This window comes from Lissotriton helveticus, chromosome 7 (genome assembly GCF_964261635.1).
Source record: "Lissotriton helveticus chromosome 7, aLisHel1.1, whole genome shotgun sequence".
Classification (NCBI taxonomy): domain Eukaryota; kingdom Metazoa; phylum Chordata; class Amphibia; order Caudata; family Salamandridae; genus Lissotriton; species Lissotriton helveticus.
The window spans coordinates 392620236-392644411 of record NC_136068.1 but is presented as its reverse complement, the minus strand read 5'-3'; the positions used below and the strand labels follow the sequence as shown (position 1 = coordinate 392644411).

The window sequence follows — 24176 nt, the reverse complement described above, 5'->3', positions numbered from 1 at the left end:
TTAATATGGTTCTAAGGTACCCAGGGCATAGGCACACGAGGGGTCGCCCATGGGCCGAAGCATGTATGCCACACATAGGAGACCACTCAAACATTTTGACTACAGGTCTGCCATTGCAGCCTGTGTAAGCTGGTGCTAGCACCACTTACAATAGATATGTTTCCTTATATCTGAGGTCACTGCTCTTAAAACCTATGTCACCCCTAAGACCGGCCTTTCAATCCTGAAGGCAGGGTGCTTGGTTTTAAGTGTGAGGGTGCCCCTGCATGAGCAGGACACTCCCACAATCCAGGGAGTCCATTCTCCCGGTTTGGAAGTGCATCAGCCATTACAATACATAGTGGCCATGCGTTATTATGCGATGGCTAACTCTAAACTGGCTGTAACGAACCCTGGCGTGTTTGGAGGTATGATTCCATGCACCGTTGGGCCTTTTGAGAATCCCTCAGTGCTCCCTGTACCAGTCTTCCAGACCCGTACAGCAAACTATGGTTGCTGCCGACTAGAGACACGATTCTGCCCTCCTACTGCCGAGCCAAGCTTGAGCAGGGGCAGTCAGTACAATAGGTTTCTTGTCACAGGAAGGTGTGACCACCTCCCAAACAGTACTTGGTGTATTGGGCCAGGGTCAGGACGCTTGCCAGTGACACTAGATGGCTTTGAAGGGCACATTTGAGGCCCTCCTTGTGTACTCCAGTTGGGAGTGGTGTGAAGCTGGACTAAGGACATGGGAGTATCCTCCCCACTGTCCAACCCCTTCTGTGGGAGGGACCCTTGAAATGTCCCAACCCTTTCCTTAGGGTACCTAAGGGCTTACCTGTGGGTGGTTCCTTAGATCCAACGTGAGACAAGATTCAGATCCAAAACCACTTCATCTTCAACCGTCTGGGGACTTTGGACTTTGATTTGGGAACCAAGACTGCAACTGGTAAGAGTCCTGCTGCTCCTGGTCTCGTAGTCCTGCCAGTCATCTGCGTCATCTGTGCGTGTGCTCCTTACAGGTACTTTACAGGCCTGTGTACATCGAAGACACCTGAAAGAATCTCCCTTGGAGTGAAAGAAGTCACTCCTCTGCATCTGCAGGCACCGCAACGAAGCTGACCGGTCTGCTGTTCCTGAGCTCCTACAGACTCCAAAAGGTTCAGCAATACATGTGGTGGTTCTTCAACTCCCTCAAGGCCTGCACTGTCTTCACAGCAAGTTTGAAGCCAGTATCCCTCGTCAGAACCCCTGGAGCTGTACTCCTGTGCACTGCATCGACTTGTCATTGCCAAGGCTTGTTGACTCTCTTCTCCAGAGATCTTGGGCTATAAGAAGCTCCAACCCTGAGCATCTCTTGCTACCAAGATCTTCGTCCTCAACGCATACTGTGCACCATGGGACTTCATCATTGGTGAGCTGCTCGAGGTCCTCTTGCAATTCCTGTGCCTCTGGCCTGTGGGTCCTCTTTAGGGGGTCTTTGGCTCCACTGGGCTCCCCTGCTTGCTTGGGGACTGCTCTGACTTACCTGCTCGTGGAGTCACTTGGACCTTGCTGGACCCTACACTGCACCTTTTTAGTCTACAATGTTTGTTGCCCTTGCCAAGACTTGCTGGTGCTCCCACCGGACACAGACCCGGTTCTCCAACTCTCCCGCATCTTCCGACATCGGTGGGTATTCGTCTTCCGTGCCTCCTGGTCACTCCTGAGTGGCATAGACTCTGTCCCCTCTGTTTGCAGGTACCTCTCAGCTTGAATCCACCTTTGGGTTCCACCGTACTCTTTCATCTTTGTCACCAGCGGCATCTTCACTGAAGTCTTCCATTGTGGTCTATGGTAGTTTCTGATGTCACTTTGCACCTATGCACCCGGCTTCCCTGGTGTAGGTATCATGGTTTCCGGGGTATCTACGGGTGGAATGACTCTCCAACCTTCCATCTTCCACGGCGTTTCTTCAGGGTTCTCAGTGAAGGGTCCTTCTTAAAAACTGCAACAGCAACTTATCCATTGACTTGTAATGAGCATGCGATTGTCTTCCTACTCTGCACTTTGCCTCCGTGGGGTTCCTAGGTATTTACCTTGGGTGATTCCTTGGGTCTCTGGATTTATGATGTATTCTGGGCCCAGTTTGGACTTAGGTTGTGGTTCGCATTCTACTTTTTAGTATATGGCTTGGTCTCCCCCTAGAGATCACTGTGTATTCACTCTACTTGCGTGTTCTATTACTAAAGTACAGTGTGTATTGTGGTTATATCTCCAGATAGGAGATATTGCAATGTGTTAGTGAGTGTTTATAATAAATACATCATTTTATAACTGCACTGTGTGGTTACTGTTCACTTAACCCACACTATATGATTAGTACTGGTAAAACAAGCTGCTTTACACTCCTGGACCAGGTCTGAAGGCTGCTCTCCACAGCTACCACTTAGAGAGCTTTCTAAGGTTGTCTAAGACCACAAAAATCACCATAACGGTTGTCTGGAATAGTGCAGGTTGCTACACTTACATAAGTGAGCACCATATACTAAGCCAGCCTCCTACAACCACTCTTCTGATGGATACATCTGCCAGTGGATTCCTCACCTTGTGAATATCCCCCTGCGTCAGCAACATTCGGAAGGTGAGGAATCCACAGGCAGATACTGTATCCACCAGAAAAAGCGTTACCGAAGGTAAGTAACTTGTTCCTCTGCACCACTGTACTTTAATCTATGCCACTGCATTGTACCTGCTGAATTGTATGCCACTGCATTATACGCCAATGCACTATGCACTCTACACCTGTCCTCTCTACTTTATGCTGCTCCTCTGTACGCAACTCTATGCGATTCCACTCTATGCCACTCCAATACATGACACTTTGCCACTCCACTCTGACTCTCTATTCTCACTCCTTGCCATTCCACTCTACGCCAGTCCATGCCACTCTCTTCTGTGCCACTAACTTTTAGACCTGCTGAACAGCAGCCACGCTGATGTAAAACATGACTACAGCACAATTGCAAAGCCAATGGCTCTTGCATAGGCAAGACCTATTGGCATTGCTAATACTTGTTGCCTTTTGCGCTGTTACCAATTAGCTAACAAGCCTTTGCCTGGCAAACCCAGAGCCTAATAGACTAGGGTAAAAGTAGTGACTGCTGCTTGGTTGAGAAATGTCCTTGTGGAAGATTTTCTAAAGCAGCTTCCTGGAGTAGTCTGGTCACAATTTCACCAAGTATTACTGTTGAGATTCAGATTCAAGAAAGTGCACAATAGCTTGTAAATCTGCCTGTAAAGACGTTTGTGGACGAGTTGCCTTTTTTCAGTATTTGAAGTAACTTGAGCCCTCTCTGCCACTTGATCATAAAGAATTCTGTTTTTGAGAATAAGTTTGCTGTTCTCCATATTTTCTATCAGTGAACATCCTATGATGCTGAAAGAAAAGTTAGTTACTTGTAATCCTTGCTTGGTGGTGGTGGACTTTTTAATTGAACCCATGAACAACCCTCCCTCTTCCCTTTCTCTGTTTTTCAGTGGTGAGAACTTCTTACAGTAAAAATGTACATGCGCTCCTCTAAAAAAGAGGCTGACAGATCACTGCCAGTACAAAACATGTTGGTATATGGAAGCTGTTGGCTCTGTAAAGGGGCAGTGCAAGTTTCCAGCTTGTCTTTATGTTTTGCCGATCAGGCTGTTTCTGAATGATGCATCTTACTGCAGATTTTTCAACTTCTGAATATTCCTCAGACCGTAGACTGGATCTAGAAATTCTTCATAGCAGATGTCCTGCGTGCTGCTACGTTGTGCCGTACCAGCTCCATGTTGGTTTAGTTCTTCCCACGACATTGATGGAGTGGAGCCACATATAAGGGCCAGCCATGAGCGCGGATTACACTTTTTTTTCCCTTCACCCTGGAATGCTTATCCAGTGCCCTGCCTCCTTTTTCGTCAGCATTAGCGACTTTTTCCATATAGAAACCAGTATTCGAACAAACTATGTCCCCACCTAAAACTGCACAGTTCAAACCATGCTGTGGCAGTCAAACAGATGTCTGGAATGAACGCACATAAGGTGTGGCTATGGTTTGGGATCAGGGCACAACTCCCAAGTTGCGCTATGAGTGTGATCTTGTGCATGCAGAGGTGATCCGGGACGTGAATCACAGCTGTATGTTGGTAAAAATCGAAAAAATTCCCGCTCCAAGTCGAGGATGCAGACCCGTTCTCACTCTCAAGGCAGATATTATGACAGGTTCTCAAGGTCAAAGTCATCCTTTAAGTCAAAGTCCAAATCTAAGAGGAAACACAAGAAGGTAAAGCAGGACTCTTCCCTAGCCTGACACATTCTATCTAAAGAATAGTCACCAGGTTGTCTCACTCCAGATCTTTCCCTGAATGAGAAGCTCATCCCGCAGCTGACTCCAGTGTACCCCACATTCCCCCGACAACCGGCAACACTGCAGCAGGTTAAGGCCTCTGAGGAGGCCATGTGTTGTATTTTTGGTACACTTCTGGCTCCCTCTGGTGTCATTATGCCCCAAGTATCTGCAGGGGCCTCCAGTCAAGTTATCCAGTATTGGGGTATCTTTCATAGATTCACATGCCTGAATCATTCCCCGTCGCCGAGGCGGGAGTCCCACGGTATATAAAAAAGCAGTGCCAAAGGTAAATTATAGTAGTTGGCCTAAGAGAAAGGCCTGAGGCCTAAACTGTAGTACCCTATCTACCTCATTATGCCAAAAGGACCACAGATTTTGTCCCAACCAATCAGCTTACAGCACCCTCTAGAAACCTCTCTGCAGAGCCAGTTCTCCTCAGATTTTCACCGCACGTCCTGTGTGAAGGGAGTCTCCCTGAGCTCTGCTCAGTTTCTTCAGCTTTTACTTCTTTTTGGATCAACTTGGATCATACTTCATTTCTCTGACCTTATTAAGGCAGTAATATGGCAGATTGGCAGAAAATAAGGTAATAGACTACGAAATATGTCTAACCTTTTCCTCAATAACTCTCACGTTCTGAGAGATGAGGCTATTATTGGGACTACAGAGACTTTTATCTGCCAATTCTGATGAGGACAACGAGGATTCCTTCACCTCATAGGAGAGGTCAAAGGGAAAAGTCGCACCAGGAGCCTCCAGAGGGCGCGCATAAAGCCATAAAGACTCACCTCGAGTCTTTATAAGGTGTTTCTCACAGAAAGAGGCAATTGGAAAAAACTTCCTCAGAGGCTGATCCTACAACTCATCAAGTAAATCCTCTTAACCTGACATTAGAGTCTAAAAACTCCATGTCTACTATTACTGCCTCACCAATATTGCCTCATATTCGAGGGTCGTCGACGACGAAGGCCCCATCTACGAGGGTCGTCGACGGCGGCCCCATCTACGAGGGCTGTCGACGACGGCCCCATCTACGACGGTCGTCGACGACGGCCTCATCTACGACGGTATTCGACGACGGCCTCATCTACGACGGTCGTCGACGACGGCCTCATCTACGACGGTAGTCGACGACGGCCCCATCTACGACGGTCGTCGACGACGGCCCCATCTACGACGGTCGTCGACGACGGCCCCATCTACGACGGTAGTCGACGACGGCCCCATCTACGACGGTAGTCGACGGCGGCCCCATCTACGACGGTCGTCGACGACGGCCCCATCTAAGACGGTCGTCGACGACGGCCCCATCTATGACGGTCGTCGACGACGGCCCCATCTATGACGGTCGTCGACGACGGCCCCATCTATGACGGTCGTCGACGACGGCCCCATCTACGACGGTCGTCGACGACGGCCCCATCTACGACGGTCGTCGACGACAGCCCCATCTACGACGGTCGTCGACGACAGCCCCATCTACGACGGTCGTCGACGACAGCCCCATCTACGACGGTTGTCGACGACGGCCCCATCTACGACGGTTGTCGACGACGGCCCCATCTACGACGGTCGTCGACGACGGCCCCATCTACGACGGTCGTCGACGACGGTCTCGTGTATGATGGTCTCTTTTACAATGGCATTGCCTAGGACACCCTCAGCTGCTCGACAACCTCAACTATTATGATCATCTACAACAGTCGTCTTTGACAATGGCCTCATCTATGTATGGCCTCATCTATGTATGGCCTCATGTACGAATGGCCTCAAATACGTATGGCCCCATCTATGAATGGCCTCATCCACGGATGCCCATCTTACAATTCCCTCATCTATGATTGCCTCAACTACGGATGGCATCACCTATGATTGTCTCCTTAGCCTGGTGCTCCACCTTGTGGCCTTATCCTGAACTTCATCCCCCTATGTTGATGTATCCTACATGTCCTGTTAATTTTTCGATCTGCCCCTCATATGCTTTTTTATGGTTTTGACTTTTGATGTTTCTAACTAGCGCCAGTTATTATATGTCTTAATTATCTTCCACTGCTCTATGGCCCATAACCTCCTTTTATGTATCTCTGATATGATTGTTTTGATTCGCTGGACTGTTTTAACAATGCACCCAACTTGTGAATATGTGCAGTCTAATGACCCAGTACTCTTGGTCCTAAATCCGAGCGATCCTCACCCTGTATAGCTTTGCGGGGATTGATTGTTTGCTGTTTTTGGGGATATTTCAACATTGCCTTAATATTGCTTCCACCATATGCAACGGTGATGTGATTTGTTTGCTTCGCTGGACTTTGTTCTGCTCACTCCCTTCGTATCTTACTTAACTCATATTCTCTTGACTCTGGCCCCTTTCTCTCATATTATTCTCTCATTCCCTTTCCTTGCTCTTCCTTTTCCGAATCCTCCCCTTACCCTTTCCCAACACCACGTCCTTCCGCTTCTCCCTTTCCAAGTCTCTCCCTCCACATCCTCAACCCACTGCTCACGTGATTATCTGATTCTCCTCTCCCCTACTTTTTCCTTTGCCCAATATGCCTCCTCTCAATATCCCCTCCCCCTCCCAGGACTTTTCTTAATCTAAACATGGTCCCAACTCCTGGTCCATTCCATACCCCACCAATCTTTCTAAAAACGCTAGAAAAAAACTCAAACACAACCTCCTCATTCGAAATCCTGAAACACTTATTGTTGACAACTACTACAGCCCTACCGCCCCCCATTAAAACAAATTACATCTTCTACTCCAAACGCCCCTCTAAATGGAAAAGCATGTTCACACAACATCTCCCAGTCACTAAAACCTCCAAAATACCCCATGGCGACAAACTTTCCACCACTCCCTCTCCAACCTTTCGTGGAGAAATCAACATCTCCATATTTAAAACTGGTAACATCCTCATCCAAGCGACCGTACCCCATCTTAACACCTTCGAACTTCATTCCAGATCCTTGACCATCCAACTTTCCAATTCCACCAACAGCCTCCCACCTCCTCTCTCCCCTCCGACCCCGTCCCACCAGCCCACTTCTCCCGCCCGACCTTACAACATCTAATGACACTATGCAAACGTTGACACCTATCCCCTCTTTTCTCACTATAACACCCCCTCTCCCATTGATCCTCTCCGCACCCCCTCACTCCCAATCCCCCTTGCACCCAATCAGCCCACCCATTCCCCTCCCTATGACTCCTCCCTCCGTGCCCTCTTTCACTGTCTCCCCTTCCATTCCTCCTCCAACACCCCCTCACTCCTCCTCTCCCAACTCATCCTCTCTCACACCGTATCACAATACTCCCCACCCAGATTCCCCTTCCTTTCCTCCTCCCCTTCATTCCTCCCCTCCCAATTCAGCCTCACACCTTCTGAATCTCACTTCTCCCCACACCTCTTCTCCCAACTCATCCTCTCCCTCGCTGAACCATATTCTTCCCATTATCCCCCCTCTCACTCCCACACCAATCCACAACTATACCTCCTTGCTATCTCAAAACTTCTCATCCACAGATGTCCCTTCTCCCCCCTACCCCGACATGCCACTTCTTCTCCCATACAACTACAGCCCTCCCTGCTCTCCTACCTGCTTTGGCTCTTCTCCTCCTCAGATCAGGCCTCCTGCCTGCATTTGCTCACTGCCTCCTCAGAGCAGACCCCACTCCACAGCCAACTCTGAACCCCATTTGTCCTCCTCCCCCCACACCATATTTACCCCCTCACTCTTATCTCAAACTCCCTTCGCAACATCGAACGTAACCTCACCACCCTTACCAGAGATCTCTCTCGTTTCAGGAACGATGTCCTCAACCTCAAATCCAGCGACCTCCCTCCCCAAAAAAACACCGCCAGCCCTAGTCTAATAAACCCCACCACATCTAAAACGTGGAAAACAAATCCCTTGCTTTGCCGGGCTCAAAGACCACTCGCACCACTTGCACCCTCTCTCACCAGGAGATTTCCGACCTTCAAAATTCCTACCCTCCTTACTCACCAACCATGTACACGCCTCCCACCTTCTCAAGCATCCCCGTCATATTGGGAACCAGTTGTACTCCCCCTTCACCTGTCTCACCTAGACCCCCTCCTCATCTCACCTCCATTCATACCCTCCCATCTCCCAAACCCACTCCCAAACCCCTCACCTGCATGCTTGTTAACTGCCGCTCCGCTGCCTGACATGCCATAGAAATCTCTGAAACCATCCTTAGCGAATCCATCGACATTGCGTTCCTTACAGAATCCTGGCTTAATGAACACTCTACTAGCATTCTTGACCTACTCTCACCCCTGGGCTACTCCATCATTAGGAAAGATAGACCCATCCGAAAAGGCGGTGGTGTAGCTATCATCTTCAAAGACGAACTACAGCTCTCCCTTATCAATAACGCCGAATATGCCTCCTTTGAATACCTTGTAGCCGAACTCAAATTACAGGATTCCCCCCATCCACCTTCACAATATATATAATCCACCTGGAAATCACTACCCATTCATCGACGAGCTATCTAACCTTCTTACGCAATCCTCAATTTCCAAATCTAAAAACATCTTCCTGGGAGACTTTAACCTCCATTGGAATGATACTAAAGATCCCTCAATCTCCCTCCTGTATGACCTTCTCGAAATTAATGACCTCAAACAAATCTGTCAGTCACCAACCCATTCCAAAGGAGCCACCCTTGACGCTATCATTACCAGCAAAGATCTAGCCCTCCTATCTAACATCATTCCGATTGACTGGTCCGACCATCACCTTATCCTGTTCTCCATAAACAACTCTGCCTCCACCCCTCGGTCCAAAACTATTAAACCCATGAAACTGATCAGAAATCTCAGTCATATCCCTCCCAACTTACTTGAATCCAAAGTACAGGCCGAGCTTCTCGCTATCCCTCCTTCCCTCAACACGAACGAACTAACCGAACAATATAACAAAGCTGTCACTGCTACCCTTGACCTTCTAGCACCACTCAAACTCAAAAAACAAAGAAATATCCCCTCCAAATCATGGTTTAACACAGACCTAAACATTGAAAGTCGTAGACTCAGACTGACTGAAAGAGTATGGAGACAGCACCCCTCTCCTTCTAACCTGGCCAACCTCAGACTTGCTAGATCGTCCTACAAAAAACACATCTTTAGACAAACTTCCTTCCTCAGATCACAACTAGATCGAGCTCAGAATAGGCCAAGAGAACTATTCAACATTGTGCGCAATCAAACTGCTTCCGCTCCCCCTGTCCCACTGACCTCGAAGACTAGATGTGAAGAAATAGCTCTTTTTTTCAGACAAAATTAAACTAATTGAGCAATCCTTCCTCTCTACTGCGATCCCTACCACCAATCCGAACACCTCTCTTAATATCCCACCCTCCATCAGAACTCCCCCTACACCCTCTACAGCTCATCATAACTCTGATCTCCCTTACCCCTCCTTGCCCCCCAATTTCCTGGACTCCAATCATCCTAACTCTCTTACTAAAAATAATGCCGCTTGGCTTAACTTCCAGCCAGTCACGGAAAGAGACGTCTTTAACATCATTTCCAAACTCAAGCCTTCCTCCCACACCAAAGACCCTCTTCCATCCAAACTTGTCCAAAACCTCAAACATATCATCACCCCTACCTGGACCTCTATTATCAACAGCTCCCTTGCCACCGGTTGTGTCCCCAACTCATTGCTACTAGGCCAAATCACCCCATTATCAAAAATCCTTTGGCAGACCCAAACGACCTCAATAACCTTCGTCCCATCTCCAACCTTCCCCTTCTTTCTAAAGCCCTGGAAAAATGTGTTCTTATCCAACTAGAGAGACACATTGAACACTTTAAATTACTAGACCCCTTCCAATCTGGCTTTAGGAAAGGATGCAGCACTGAAACCGCCATGCTAAACATTGTTGATGACATCCACCACTCACTCGACAATGGTGAATCTAGCCTTCTGATCCTCCTTGATCTCTCTGCAGCGTTTGATACTGTTAACCACTCTACTCTACTCAATGTTCTTAGAGATCGATTCGGCCTAAATGGTATGACACACAAATGGTTCGTCTCATACCTACAACACCGTTCTCAACAAATCAAAATCCAAAATTGCCTATCTAACCCTACCTCCATCTCCTTAGGAGTTCCGCAAGGATCCATCCTCTCTCCCTCTCTCTTTAACCTTTTCATGGAAACACTCACACTCATTCTTAAACAAGCCGGGATCAACTACCATCTCTATGCCGATGACACCCAACTCTATTATAAGATTAAAACCCATGCTGACATCCTTCACCTCAACAACACTCATCAAGATTCAAGCCTGGTTCCACACTAACCACCTCAAACTCACCCTAAAAAAACTGAAATAATTCTTTTTTCCCCTAAAAACAACCAGCTCCCTATTCAGAATTGGATCTCTGACCTTAATGCCCTCAACTGCTCCTTATCTTTGTCCTCCTCAGTCAAATCACTAGGTATCTCACTTGACGACCTCCTAACACTCAAGACACACATCAATAATTCTGCCAAAGGAGCCCTCTTCACTCTCCGCCACCTTAAGAAAATCAAGCCCTTCATCCCTATCGATGATTTCAAACTAGCAGTCCAATCCCTTGTTCTTTCTCGCATCGACTATGGCAATGCCATTCTCACCGGAATTCCCAAGATCCACCTCGCACCGCTTAAATCTGTGCTGTACCTTGCAGCTAGGCTTACCTCAGACTGCAAGCGATTCGACCACATCTCCCCTACCCTTAAAATCCTTAAATGGCTCCCCATTGAAGGTAGATCCACGTAAAAAACAGCCTGCATTACACACAAAATTCTCCATCAGAATACACCGACGTACCTCGCTAACAAACTCACAAAAGCCGGTTGCTCCCGTTCCTTGAGAAGCACAAACACCTTCCTACTTATCCCCCCCCTTCAAAAAAAGAAAACCACCCAGTCTCGGTCCTTTTCCAGCAACGCTCCATGCATTTGGAATGCCCTTCCAACTGACCTTCGTTGCAACCCTTCCTACCCTTGCTTCAAAAAAGAACTCAAACTACATCTCCTCAATAAATATTGGGGACCATAATCCATATCTGCTATCTTCCACTGGCCACTTCTGTCCGACCTCCGATACATCCGCCCTCCCTTCTTTTCAGCCTTACTTCGCCCTTCCTCCTCGTCACTTCCACCTCCCTGTTTACCACCTTCACTCCTCCCTGCACCCCCCCTTCCCTTGTCCTCCGTCTGCCCTCATTTCTGCCCCTCCTGCTCTCGCCCTTACAAACCCAATCTGACCACCAACCTCCCCATCCTCCTCTGCAATTTTCCGGCTCTCTTTTCAATGTATGCCTGGTTATTTTTGATTATCACATCTCCTCACTTTTGTGTGTTCTTATTTCCCATATTTATCATTTTGAAATATGTCTGGCGGAGACTTATATGTTGTTTATACTCATTTATGCTATGTATGACCCATGTCTTACTGACCTTCTTGTCTCAAAATGTAAAGCGCTCTGATACCCCTGAGTCCAGCCAGCGCTATATAAAACCTCTTAATAATAATAATAATAATAATAATTGTCTCATCTATGATGGTATTGTCTATGTCTGTCGTCTGACAGCCTCATCATATATGTATGACCTCATTTACCAATGGCTTCATCCAAGAATGGCTTCATCCAAGAAGGACCTCATCCACAAATGGCCTCATCCACGGATGTTCATTGTAGGAGAGTAGGGTCTACTTCCTATGGTCACCCCCACTTTTTGCTTTTGCTTTACTGGTTTTCGACTTAGATGTGGCTGTGGGCCTGCTAATCAGACCCACAGCCCAGATGCACTCTCTCTAAATTCACACCATGTACTCTAGGTACATCTACAATTGGGAATTGGTTCACCTTATCAGCCCCTGTAGAAGTGTACCCTAGGTACTCTGGGCATAGGTGTAACCAAGGCCTACCAGGGGCTGCATCCTGTATTATGCCACCCCTGGCTAGCCACTCAAACTGACACAACTGGCTGATCACTCAGCTGGGGCAAGTTCGTGTAATCACCCCTTGCTTAGGTATAGTATTCCTATATCTACCCTTAAATATAGACACACAGTAACCTATAAGTCACTCCTATGGCAGGCCTTAACAATCCTGCAGGCAGTGTGCTTGGTTATGTGTGAGATGGTGCTCTAGCATGAGCTGAGCCTGTCTGCAGCTTTCGGAACCATGTCCTTATAGCTGTTCTATGATATTGCCATACCATATACTCTTAAGTGCATTATGAACCTCGCGGTTAAATGCTAACTTTGGTTTGGCTTTATCCAAACATGTCGTGTAAGGTGTCATACGCTTTGGAATACTACCCCCTTGCCAATTCTGGCAACGAGGGTAGCATTCCACCCTTCTAGAGGGAGAAGACATGTTGTTGCTGACTATCCCGGTTAAAGTTAACCAGAGCCCCAGCGTCACAAAATGGATGCTGCTGCCACAGACACAAGTCTGACCTCCTGCTGCTGGGAGTCCTTCCAGCAAGGGAGGCTTGTACAATAGGTTTCCTGCCTGGAGAGGTGCGAGCACCACCCCAGACACGATTTTGTGTATTGGGACAGGGAGGGCTGAAGAGAATGAGACATGCCTGGGGCACACTAGGTGCTCCATGCATACCCCGGTTCAAACCAGTTGCTGGGGCACTCCAGCCCCAGCTCTGGCTCGAAACTGCACAAAGGAAAGGGGGTGTAACCACCCCCCTTCCTGGTCCCACCCATAGGAGGGACCTAGTGAGTAAACCAGCCCCCTTTAGTTGTATAAAGGTAGGAGCTGACCCAGGAGATTTTAGATTAATCCTGGAATCGAACTGAAGACGAAACTCTGGACCCTTCGACATTCAACTGAAGCGGAAGACTGAAAAATCTCCCTTGTGGCCAAGGAGTGACCACCCTGGGCAACCAGGCACCATCCAGCAACTCGACGGCTTGCTTTGTCCTTGTTCCCGCCGGAACTCGAGCGCAGAGCCTGACAAGACCTCGACTTCCGGACTCCTCTGACCCCACTGCACGACTCCAGCACAGCTGAGCTCCGTAGAAGGCGTCGGAATTCGTGGAAGCAGGTAACTTGGAAAGTCTTCAACTTTCTAACAGCGCAGCTCCTGAGGCATCTTCGAAGCTGTGCCCTGGGGACTGAGACACCCCGAGCTCAACCTGCACCGAAGACCAGCCCTCCACACTCCACGAGATCTGCGTGGTGCCCTTCTGCTTGTGTTCTGTTCGACGCGTTGTCCGGTTGCTGGCCCGTTGGCTAGTAGCCCTCTGACGACGATCCTTGAGAAAATCCATTGCTGGTCTGGTTGCTCCAGAGTGGCCCTCGCTTCCCTGAAAAGGTGAAGTACCTCAGACCCTCCTGGTCTGCACCAGAAGGCTTTTGTGTATCCTGCGCGGGTTGCCTTTGCTTAGGCTTGTTGGCTCCAATCTTGAAGTCGACCCCTCCATCTGTGACAACCTTCGTGGGACAGCTCCTCTCCAGCACCTGGTCTTCCTCGACGCCTCCTGGTCCGCGTGGCTGCAACGACAAGCTTCACATCTGCACCTGATTGCTCCTCGACGACATCTCCTTCCTTCCTGGTTCCACCGGTCACTGGCTAGTGACCTAGACTCTGTCCCCTCTGCTTTCAGGTCCTCTTCATCCTAGATCCACCCGGACATCTTCCTCCTGGTCGCCTGCAGCATCTTCTTCCGAGGCTCCATAGGAAACGACGAGAAAACCCGACACACTTTGACACCTATGCACCCGCAGCCCGTGGGTGAGAACGCGAGTACTTCAGTGCTCCTGTAGGGATTGACTATCCTAGTGTCTAGTTTTGCTAGTTGTGTAATCCTAGTTAGACCGGAAGTATCCTAAAACTTCATTACTTACCTTTTTACGTTCATATTGACTTTCTATTGACTCTCGCGTGAGAGTACAGACTCTGCACGCGCCGCCTGTGGGCCTCCTACTCCTAACCTAAGGGTCAGATAGTGTAGCCCCAGCGATCCTCGAGGCCCTAGGCCTTTCCCTTTCCAAAGTCGTGGTTCTTATACCACTTACTTAGTATATGGTTTTACGAGCCCCTAGAGCCTAACTGTAAATTGTGCTATTTAAAGTATTTCTGAGTATAACTTGAGGAGTGTGTTAGTAAATAAATACATATATATTTTATATATATCCTGTGTGAAGTCCTTTCATTTGATATTCAAGGGGTTAAATATGGTAAAACAGCTGGCTTTACACGCCCTCAAGAGTCTTTTAGCCTAAGACTGTTCTGTCCACACTACCTCTAGGATAGCTGGTCTATAAGGTTGACTTACAACCATCACCATAAGGGTTGTTTGGACTGGTGCAAGGTGCTCACTAGAATAGTGAACATCATATACCAGGCCAACTTATCACAGCCATCATAGGACGGCCTCATCTGATTCCCTCATCTACGGATGGCCTCACCTATGATTGCCTTATCTATGATGGCATTGTCTATGGCTGTCCTCTACGACAGCCTCATCTATGATGGTTGTTCATGACGGTTATCTATGATGACGTTCCCGTCTGCAATAACCTTGCCTACATAACCATGTCTACGACAGCAAAGTCTATGATGAGATCGTCTACGATGGCCTCATCTATGGCAGCATCCTATACATAATTTAATGAAGCGGGCAGCAGCTAGATTTCAACTGCCAGTTACAGTCGAACAGACAGAATATTTCCTTCATGATTTCAAGGAAGAATCCAGGAAGATCACGAGAGTGGTACCTATAATAGACAATGTCTATTCCAGCAGTGCTTCCGTGCATAGAAAAGAAATACTGCGCACCTGCTAACAGCCCATCCTGTCTGATGGACCACCCTTCAGCCAGATTCAGTAATTTCACAGAAACAATCTTAAAATCCCACAAAGCCTATCACCACACCGCCTAATAAGGAAGAACAGCGTCTGGACCTTATAGGCAAAAAACAAACTAAATAAATAAATTCTCTACGTTGGCAGCAGCCTCTATTAGAGCTGCCAATCTTCTAGCCATAATCGGCTGTTATGACCGTCAAATGTGGTCAGACATGGCGAGTTTCATTGACCTCATTCCTGAGGACCGAAGGCAGGAAGGAAAGTGCCGCATCGGAAGCTATAGATTGCGCCTTCCACATCGTGAACACCAACTTCCGTCAGCTATCAGGAGCTGCAGTGCTTAGACGTCAGGGATTGCTTAAAGCCATTACTTTCAGACCGGAGAGGCAAACCAAGATTCTAGACATGGCCTATGATGGAGAGTTTTTAGTTTGGTAAGCTTATTGATGATCCCGCTGAGCTATATAAAACTGATACGGATACTGCACGATCATTAGGCACCCTTCTATACGGGCACGGATCTTTTAGAGGAGCTAAAGGACGTGGTTTTAAATCAAGAGGAGGATACCAAAACCAACAGAATAAGCAGTATCAATCCCAGTACAACCTTAGAGCCAGGCATCATACCGTCAATAGTCTACGACTAGTATCTCCCGTCAGGGTGGTCGAAAGAGATCGCAGTATCCAGGCTGAGACACTAACCGGAAGCAGTGATCTCCGCAGGGCGTCAACCATTTTACCTTTCTTACCCATGGGCCCGAAGATTTCAGCTTTTGTTCACAAGTGGCAGGAAATGACATCAGACCAATAGGTTCTAGACCTAGTAACCAATGGCCACACCCTGGAATTCATCAGACAGCCATCTCCTACTCCGCTCAGGGTTCCGAGCGAAGGAGGTCTTATGGCTTCTCTGGATATGGATGATGCGTATTTCCACATACCTATCCACCACAAAAAGCGTTAATATCTTAAGTGACTGGTGCCCATTATAAGTTCAAAGTGCTCCCGTTTGGGCTCAAATCGGCTCCAAGAACCTTCACGAAGTGCTTGGCACCAGTGGCAGCAGCATTGAGATCTTGAGCAATACAAGTATTCCCTTATCCAGACGATTGGCTGCTCAAAGGTCCTTCAGAACACAAAGGCAAGATTGCCACAGCAGAATGTATCCAGCTCTTCTCTTCTCTGGGGCTGGTTCTCAACAACAGCAAATCACAGTTACGTTCTCTCCAAGTCATGTTTTTATCGGAGCAAGGTGAGGCACGGTCCAGTGCAACGCATTCTGGTCACACGGCCGCCAGCTACGTCTTCAAAAATTGGCAAGGTTAATTTTAAAAAGGTCAGTCTCAGTCCGAATGTTTGCTTCGTTCCTGAGGATGTGCTCTTCAGCAAAACATCTCATACCCTTGGCACAGCTCAAAATGAGACCTCTTCAGGAGGAACTGCAACTTCAATGACAACAAGCCATGGGTTCGTTGGATGATACCATCAAGGTCACGCTGCGCATGATAAATTCTCTGCATTAGTGGTCGCAGACAGAGAATCTAACCCAGGGTCTCACGTTCCTACAGACCATTCCAGATTTCGTTTTAACGACTGATGCCTCCATGGAAGGATGGGGAGGTCATCTGCAGGTTTTGCAGATTCAAGGAAGATGGTCACGAAGACAAAAACAGCAGATCAACAGACTGGAGCTCCGCCCCTTTTTTCTGTCTTTCCAAGCATTCCTCCCGAGGATTGCAGGTTCCTCTGTGCTAGTCTGGACCGACAATACCATCAGCATGTATTATATCAACAATCAAGCAGGAACGAAATCAGCTACACTCTTGCAAGAGGTTCAGGAATTGTGGGAAGGGGTCACATTCCACAAGATGCCCTGAGAGCCAAACACGTCAGGGGTCTCCACAATACCCTGGCGGGCACGCTGAGCACGTCTTAGTCAGACTGTCATGAGTGGAGGCTGGAAAAGGAACAGGCTAACCCAGTTTTCAAGCTTGGGTCTATTCGCAACGAGAGAGAACGAGGAATTCCGATATTACGCCAACCGGTTCCCTCAACGGGGATCAAGAGGGATGCGATGGTCAGGGATTTGCGTGTATGCTTTTTCCCCAATACCATTGATTCCGAGGTGCTCCGCAAGATGAAGCTCGAAGGTTGCCATCTTATTCTGATTGCACCCCGTTGGCAAGACAATATTGGTTCCAGGAACTTCTACTATTGTCTCAAGTCAAGCCCATTCGCCTACTGCCGACGCCTACGATGTTGTCAAGGGACGGAGGCCAAGTGGTTCATCCGGCCCCACAGTTTTACACTTGCACGCATGGCTGCTCATGTCTTACAGTTCAGAGACCTCAACATTTCACAGGTCTGTCGTGAAATATTGGCCAAATCTCGTGCCCAAAGCACAATCAAGCCTTATCGCTTCAAATGGAAGCGATTTTGCTGTTGGTGTGAGGCGAATACTATTCACTCAATTCAAGCTCCTGCAGAAAAAGTTCTCCATTATCTGCTTTCTCTAGCCAAGTCTGGGCTTACTTTTTCATCGGTCAAAATACGTCTTGCTGCTCTTCCCAGATTCAGGAAATGCTCCAAATTTCCTTTTCTCTGCTCTTCTTCACTTGTCAAACAATTTATGAAAGGACTTTTCCGAGCCTTCCCTCCAGTGCGAGCACCCCCTCCAGAGTGGGAACTCAACACAGTGCTAGAGCAGTTAATGAACCGTCCATTTGAGCCGATACATAAAACTGATCTCATATTCCTCACTTTAAAGGTTGCCCATTTACCGGCTCTTACCTCAGAAAAAAAGGGTTAGTGAGATCCAAGCTTTCACTATAAAGGAACCCTTTTTACATTTTGCCTGGGTCGACGTAACCCTTTGAACAAATCCCAGGTTCATTCCGAGGGTACCAACACAATTTCACTTGAACAAACTGGTAAGATTAAAAACATTCTTTCCAGATCCATCCACTCCAGCTGAAAGAGCATTAAACTTGCTGGATGTTAAACGCTGTTTAAAATTCTACCTAGAGAAAACTAGGGATACCAGACTATCTAACCAGCTGTTCGAGGCTTATGGTGAAGCAACTCTCAGAAATACTGTAGCAAAGGCAACAACAGCCAGATGGCTGGCATCCACTATTCATTTCTGCCATGGCAATTCTAACAAACCTTTGCAGAGGGAAGGCTCATTGGACAAGAACAGTACCAACGTCGACAGCTTTGTTTGCTGGAGTCTCTCCGGAAAATATATGTTGTGCTGCGACATGAAAAAATGTCCATACGTTCACTAAGCATTACTGTCTTCAATCTTCGCATCAAGAAGATGCAGCGGTTGGACAGGCTGTTCTACGCCATCTCTTTCATTAAGATCCGATTCGAGTGCTTTTGCCCCTTTTAGATTTTAAATATTTGTGTATATATATATATATGTATATATATATGTATATATATATGTATATATATATATATATATATATATATATATATATATATATATATATATAATACTTGGATATAGCATTGCTTTCTTCAAGACTACTCCTTTAAAAAAAAAAAGGAGAGAAAGATGTTTTTTCAAACACTGAGGATGCTATTTGGGAGTATATGAACCAGTGTCTCCCACCATCCGCAAACGACAGTATATGGTTATACTGCTTGCTACTCTGATTCAGGCATGTGAATCTATGAAAGATACCCCAATACTGGATAAGAAAACAAGTTACTTACCTGTAACTTCAGTTATCCAGTATTGGTATCTTTCATAGATTCACATGCACCCACCCTCCTCCCTGGAGAGTCAGTTCAATAATTTTGGGATACTCATTTCCCACTTGTGCTAACGAAAATCTGAGGAGAACTGGCTCTGCAGAGAGGGTTCTAGAGGGTGCTGTAAGCTGATTGGTTGGGACAAAATCTTTGGTCCTTTTGGCATAATGAGGTAGATAGGCTACTACAGTTTAGGCCTCGGGCCTTTCTCTTAGGCCTACTACTATAATTTACCTTTGGCACTGCTTTTTTATATACCGTGGGACTCCCGCCTCGGTGACTGGGAATTATTCATGCATGTGAATCTATGAAAGATACCAATACTGGATAACTGAAGTTACAGGTAAGTAACTTGTTTTCTTCTCTTTGGCTAATCTGTCCTCTGTACCATCTGAGCCCCTGGAAGCTGTCTTAGCTTCTGCATTGACTCCGTTGGCGACTTTGTTACAGGGAGCCGATATTGCAGCACTGCTGCAAAACCGGCCCCCACCCCTCCGTCCCATCAGAGAAATGCCCGGTGCCCGCTACAGCAGTTCGGCCCTGTCCAAGACTTGCTCCTGGTCCTCTTTCATCAATGTCACGCCAGAGGGGAATCCACTGCCAACTCCTGTTTCCAATCCTAAGTGAATGCTTCTTGACTCCAACCAAGGTAGCACTCCAACTTCACTTAAGTGCATCATATTCCCATACAGCCGTTTTCAGACAGTACAATTCCACTACCTCGGAGTAGTCTTCAGTAGTTCCTTCAACTTTTTGGTTCCTATTCTGGCCAGAGTTTACCACCACTCAGTTATGACAGTGGTGATGATGTGGATGGTTTACCCTCATGTTATTATGACAGTTTATAAGTGGCTTTACATTATGCCAGTGCTCTTGACCAGCCCCTGATACATGGTTGGTTTCCTCCCCATGGGCCGCCAACAGAAGAGTGCATCCCTTGTTGTGGTAGTTAAACGTCGTATCGATGGTATCGATGTCCTGGACCTCCAACTACCTTTAGTTGAAGTTAAGACAAATGTCCTTGCATAAGTTCTGCAACCTGCCACTGTTCCTCTGAAACCTTACTCCCATTCAGCGAAGCCAAAACTGACACATTTATGAGTGCTTTGACTAAACCTTGCTTTTGCCAACATGTAAACAGGCGCCACAGACCCATGCCTGGTGGCCCTGATTTTCTTATGCAACATCCTTCCTTCTCCTGAGAGTTTGGTGTTCCAAGCTTCCACCAGCCAGATGAATACTAATTGTATTCCTCACGCCCCCCCCCACCCCCAAAACCAGGAGTCAAAATGGATTGAGGCATTTCAGTAAACAAATGTTCTCTTAAGTCACCCTAGCCTTGAAGTCGCACAAAGTGGTTAAACTAATATGCTGTTAGACCCACCCCCCACCCCTCCCCAGTGGGACATGGGCAGCAAGATCTTGCTGGCAGCTTCAGTAGAATTTAGGGCCTCCATGGCCAAAACCATTCAAGATGGTCACAATGCAGCCAAATGTGTGATTTATGCTGGTCTGGATAGTACTGATTTCTTTGGGAGAGCAGTCGACACTAGTGTGATGCTGCCCCCATACGTGAATGCGATCCACAGTTTATTCATGAGATTTGCAGGTATTCCTTATTGACGTGTCTTTTGATTGATCCCACCTGTTTGTGAAAAAGTTTCTTCTGCCCTAGAATACTGCAAGGAAAGCAGGGCCACAGCACGTTCTTTGGGTTTTTCGACCCCTGCCACACAGTTCATGGGGCGGGTGCCAGTCTTGGCAATAGAGACAGGTTGTTACTCTTGCTAATTTCTTTTGCAGAAGATCATACTCCTTCGTCCTATTAGATCTTTGCTCTCTGAATGCCTTTCAGCAGAAGGGCAAATTCAAAATACTTAAACTGGCCCAAATTCTGTCAGCCCTGAATCAAGGCGACTGGATGTTTGTACTGAATCTGCATGGCTCGTACTTTCAAGTTTCCCCTCTTGCCATCACACAGATGTTACCAATAGTTTAAGGTCAGCCAGGACCATTTCCAGTTTTCTGTGCTTCCCTTTTGCCTTTCAAGCGCCCCTTATGTGTTATTGCACTGATCATGTATCTTCTGAGATTTGGGAATGCAAGTTTTACTGTACCTTGACGACTGGCTATTGAAGGCGGACTTGCCACACTCAGTTGTTGACCACCGCCAGACAGTAGCAATCTTTGTGACATTATTAGGGTTCTCGATCAAAAAGCTGGTCAAATTTGTCTTATTTAAAGGGGCTTCTATTTATAGTAGCTATTTGGACATGGTGCAGTTAAGGGCCTTTCTTCTGTTGCAATGAGTCCAGGACATTCGTACTATTATACTGATGTTTCAGCCTCAGACTTCGATCTTGGTAAGAGCAGCTCTGAGGCCTCTTGCCTTATTAGCTTCATGCATCCAGCTTGTCCACTTTGCCAGGCGGCATATGTGGGCTCTGCAGTAGGATTTGAAGCCTTTGGGGGACGAGCACTAAAGGAACATGTCAGTTGTCCCAGGTTTGAGAGGAGATTGCACAAGATCTGCAGTGGTGGCTGCTCAACTACAACCTGACCAGCACAGGCCCCCCATTCCTAAACAGCCCAGAGTGGAAGGTGGTAACTGATATCACTGCTGGGCTGCGGAGGTCACCTGTGAGAAGCGGAGATCACAAGACTCTGGTTTCTAGCGGAAAAGTACCTCCATATCAATCTGTTGAGATTACGTGCCATTCACCTGGCATTGTAAGCCTTCCTTCAATTCATCAAAATGACGCTGGTATAGGTTCTCAGACAACACCACCACAATGTGATACTGTAACAAGCAGAGCATCTCTGCACCTTTGGAGGTGGTTGGAAGATCAGGATATCACCATAATTGCGAACCATTGGCTGGATCACTGAATGCTATGGCAGGTGAGCACAGCTTTAGCTATCTAGCTCATCACAAATGGATGCAGCACCCTGAGATGGCACAGGGTATCCTCTGACAATGGAGAGAACCCTGGCTAGATCTTTTCACAACCAGCAAGAATGTGCAGTGTTTAACTTTAAATGCTTGCATGTTGGAATTCCTATGAAGGTCCTCCCAAGGAGATGCATAAAGACTGGTGTGGACCACTGGGCTCCTGTATGCTTTCCCTCTTCTGTCTCTCCTATTAAGAGTTCTGAAGAATGTGAGCAACGACTGGGACCAAGTCATTCTAGTGTCCCTGGATTTGGCCAGGAGTGTGTGGGACTCCAAACACCTGAGCAACTGCCTCTGCCCTTCAATCAGGCTATCTCTTTTGGAGGAACTTTTATTGCAGCATAAGAGCAAGCTTCTCCACCTCAACCTGTGCAATCCATGCATGGAGATTGAGTTGTGGTCATTGACCGCATATGATTTGCCACCCAAGTTGTGAATGTCATCTTGGCTGTCAGGTTTCCGTCCACAAAGACTACATAGGCTACTCTGGCAAATTCATGACCTGGCGTGGAGTGTACAGGACAGACTCTTTGCAAGTGTAGTGGTTGGATATTTGTATTATTTGTTTCGTCTTTGCTTAAGTAAAGTATTATGGTGGGCTCTGTTAAAGAGATTTATCCTACCTTTCTGCATTTACTGGACCAAACCATCTTTGTTTAAATCACCTGTTGTGACCTGTTTCTTGAAGGTTTAATACACATATTCCCTCACAAACTGTTTAATGCCACTGTGGGACCCTAGTTTGGTTCTGACATTTTTCATGTGTAATCTCTTCGAACAAATGCACAGCTGCTTGTTTTGTCATTTGACTCTAAAGACGGTCTTCCTTCTTAGTCACTTCAGCTCATTCCATGAGTCAGCTCCAGGCTCTCTCGGTGCAACTGCCCTACACCACCTTTTGTCCAAACAAGCAGGTGCTGAGGATCAGAGCAGCCTTTTACCTAAAGTTGTGTTCCCTTTTCGTGCTGGATAGTCAGTCACCCTCTCAACTTTCTTAGCTTCTCCTCAGCCCTTTGAAGGAGGAGATACTCCATCGAATGGACTCTAAAAGAGCTTTGAGCTTTTACATTATTCGCACCAAAGGTCATTGGATGAACTATCAGCTTTTTGCTGTATTTTCTGGGGCAAAGAAAGGAAATCTGTGCAGAAAAGCACTCTGTCCAGATGGATAGTCCTCTGCAATACGATTTGCAATGCACTGGTCAAGTAGCAGCCTCTGGAAAGACTTGGGGCCTATTCCACCAGGGACAGCAGTACTACTACTACTGTGTTGGCATGTGGTGCCTGTTCCTGACATCTGTCAGGCCACGATGTGGGTGTCCATGCACACGTTCCCGAACCGCTTCTGCCTTGTTCGCCAGGTCAGACGGGAAGAGCATTTCACCGATATGGTCTTGCAGGAATTTTTGGTCTGATCCCACTCCTCAGACTGCCTTGATAGGTACTGCTTTGGTATCTGTTCTAAATGTGAGGAATCCGCTGTTAGAAGCATCCATCAGAAGAGCAAGTTACTTAACTTCCGTATTATTCTTTCTGGGGATACTGGTATCTTACCGCAGGTTCCTCACTGTCCTCCCACCATCTAAAAAGGTCTCAAATTGGAGATCTGCATTCTACTTCCACTTTTGTGCTTTGCCTCCAAGGACCAGGAAAGAGTCCAGCAAGAAAGTGTCGTTGGTGCACAGAGGTGTTGCTTATGTGTCGCTCTGCTCCGTCACTTCCGTGGTGGAGCTGCATGGCGTCACCTGGCTTCTCACTAGGAGCACTGCTCTTGTAACGTTCTGAACCAGTCTAGGGCATGGGGGAGGGTCTAAAGATGAGGAATTTACAGTTAGAGTATCTACTAGAAAGAGCATTACCGAAGCTATGTGACCTGTCCATTACTATTAACTGGCTATATTTAACAAGTTTGGTAATAGTCTTTTGTGAGTTCTGCTAATCGGAAGGAGGCTCAACATTTAGTTGTCTGTGTTTTCAGACCAGTTGCTGCATATTTCATATATTTTCCACCCACTTTCTCCTGGACAATTTTCCCTGTTTTTTCCAGAGAATGTCATCTTGAGAATATTGTACATGTGTGGAAATTACTGCTGTACGGAATTTATGCCCATATTTACTCACAAACTGGAGCTTCTGATAGTACAGGCATATTGGAATTTATCTCACTACACTGAATGGTTTGTGTGTGGACAATGCCCGCTCACTAATCTCCAGCTCATTTTGGTCACGTAGATTTGGGTAGGTTATTTTAGTATG

The 24176-nt window shown here is 47.1% G+C and overlaps 1 protein-coding gene across 2 annotated transcripts in view; it reads left to right on the top strand.

The window, feature by feature from the left end:
- LOC144768509 (protein NDRG3-like) overlaps positions 1-24176 on the top strand; it is a 355018-nt gene that overhangs the window by 290164 nt on the left and 40678 nt on the right. The gene's annotated exons all lie outside the window — the stretch shown is intronic.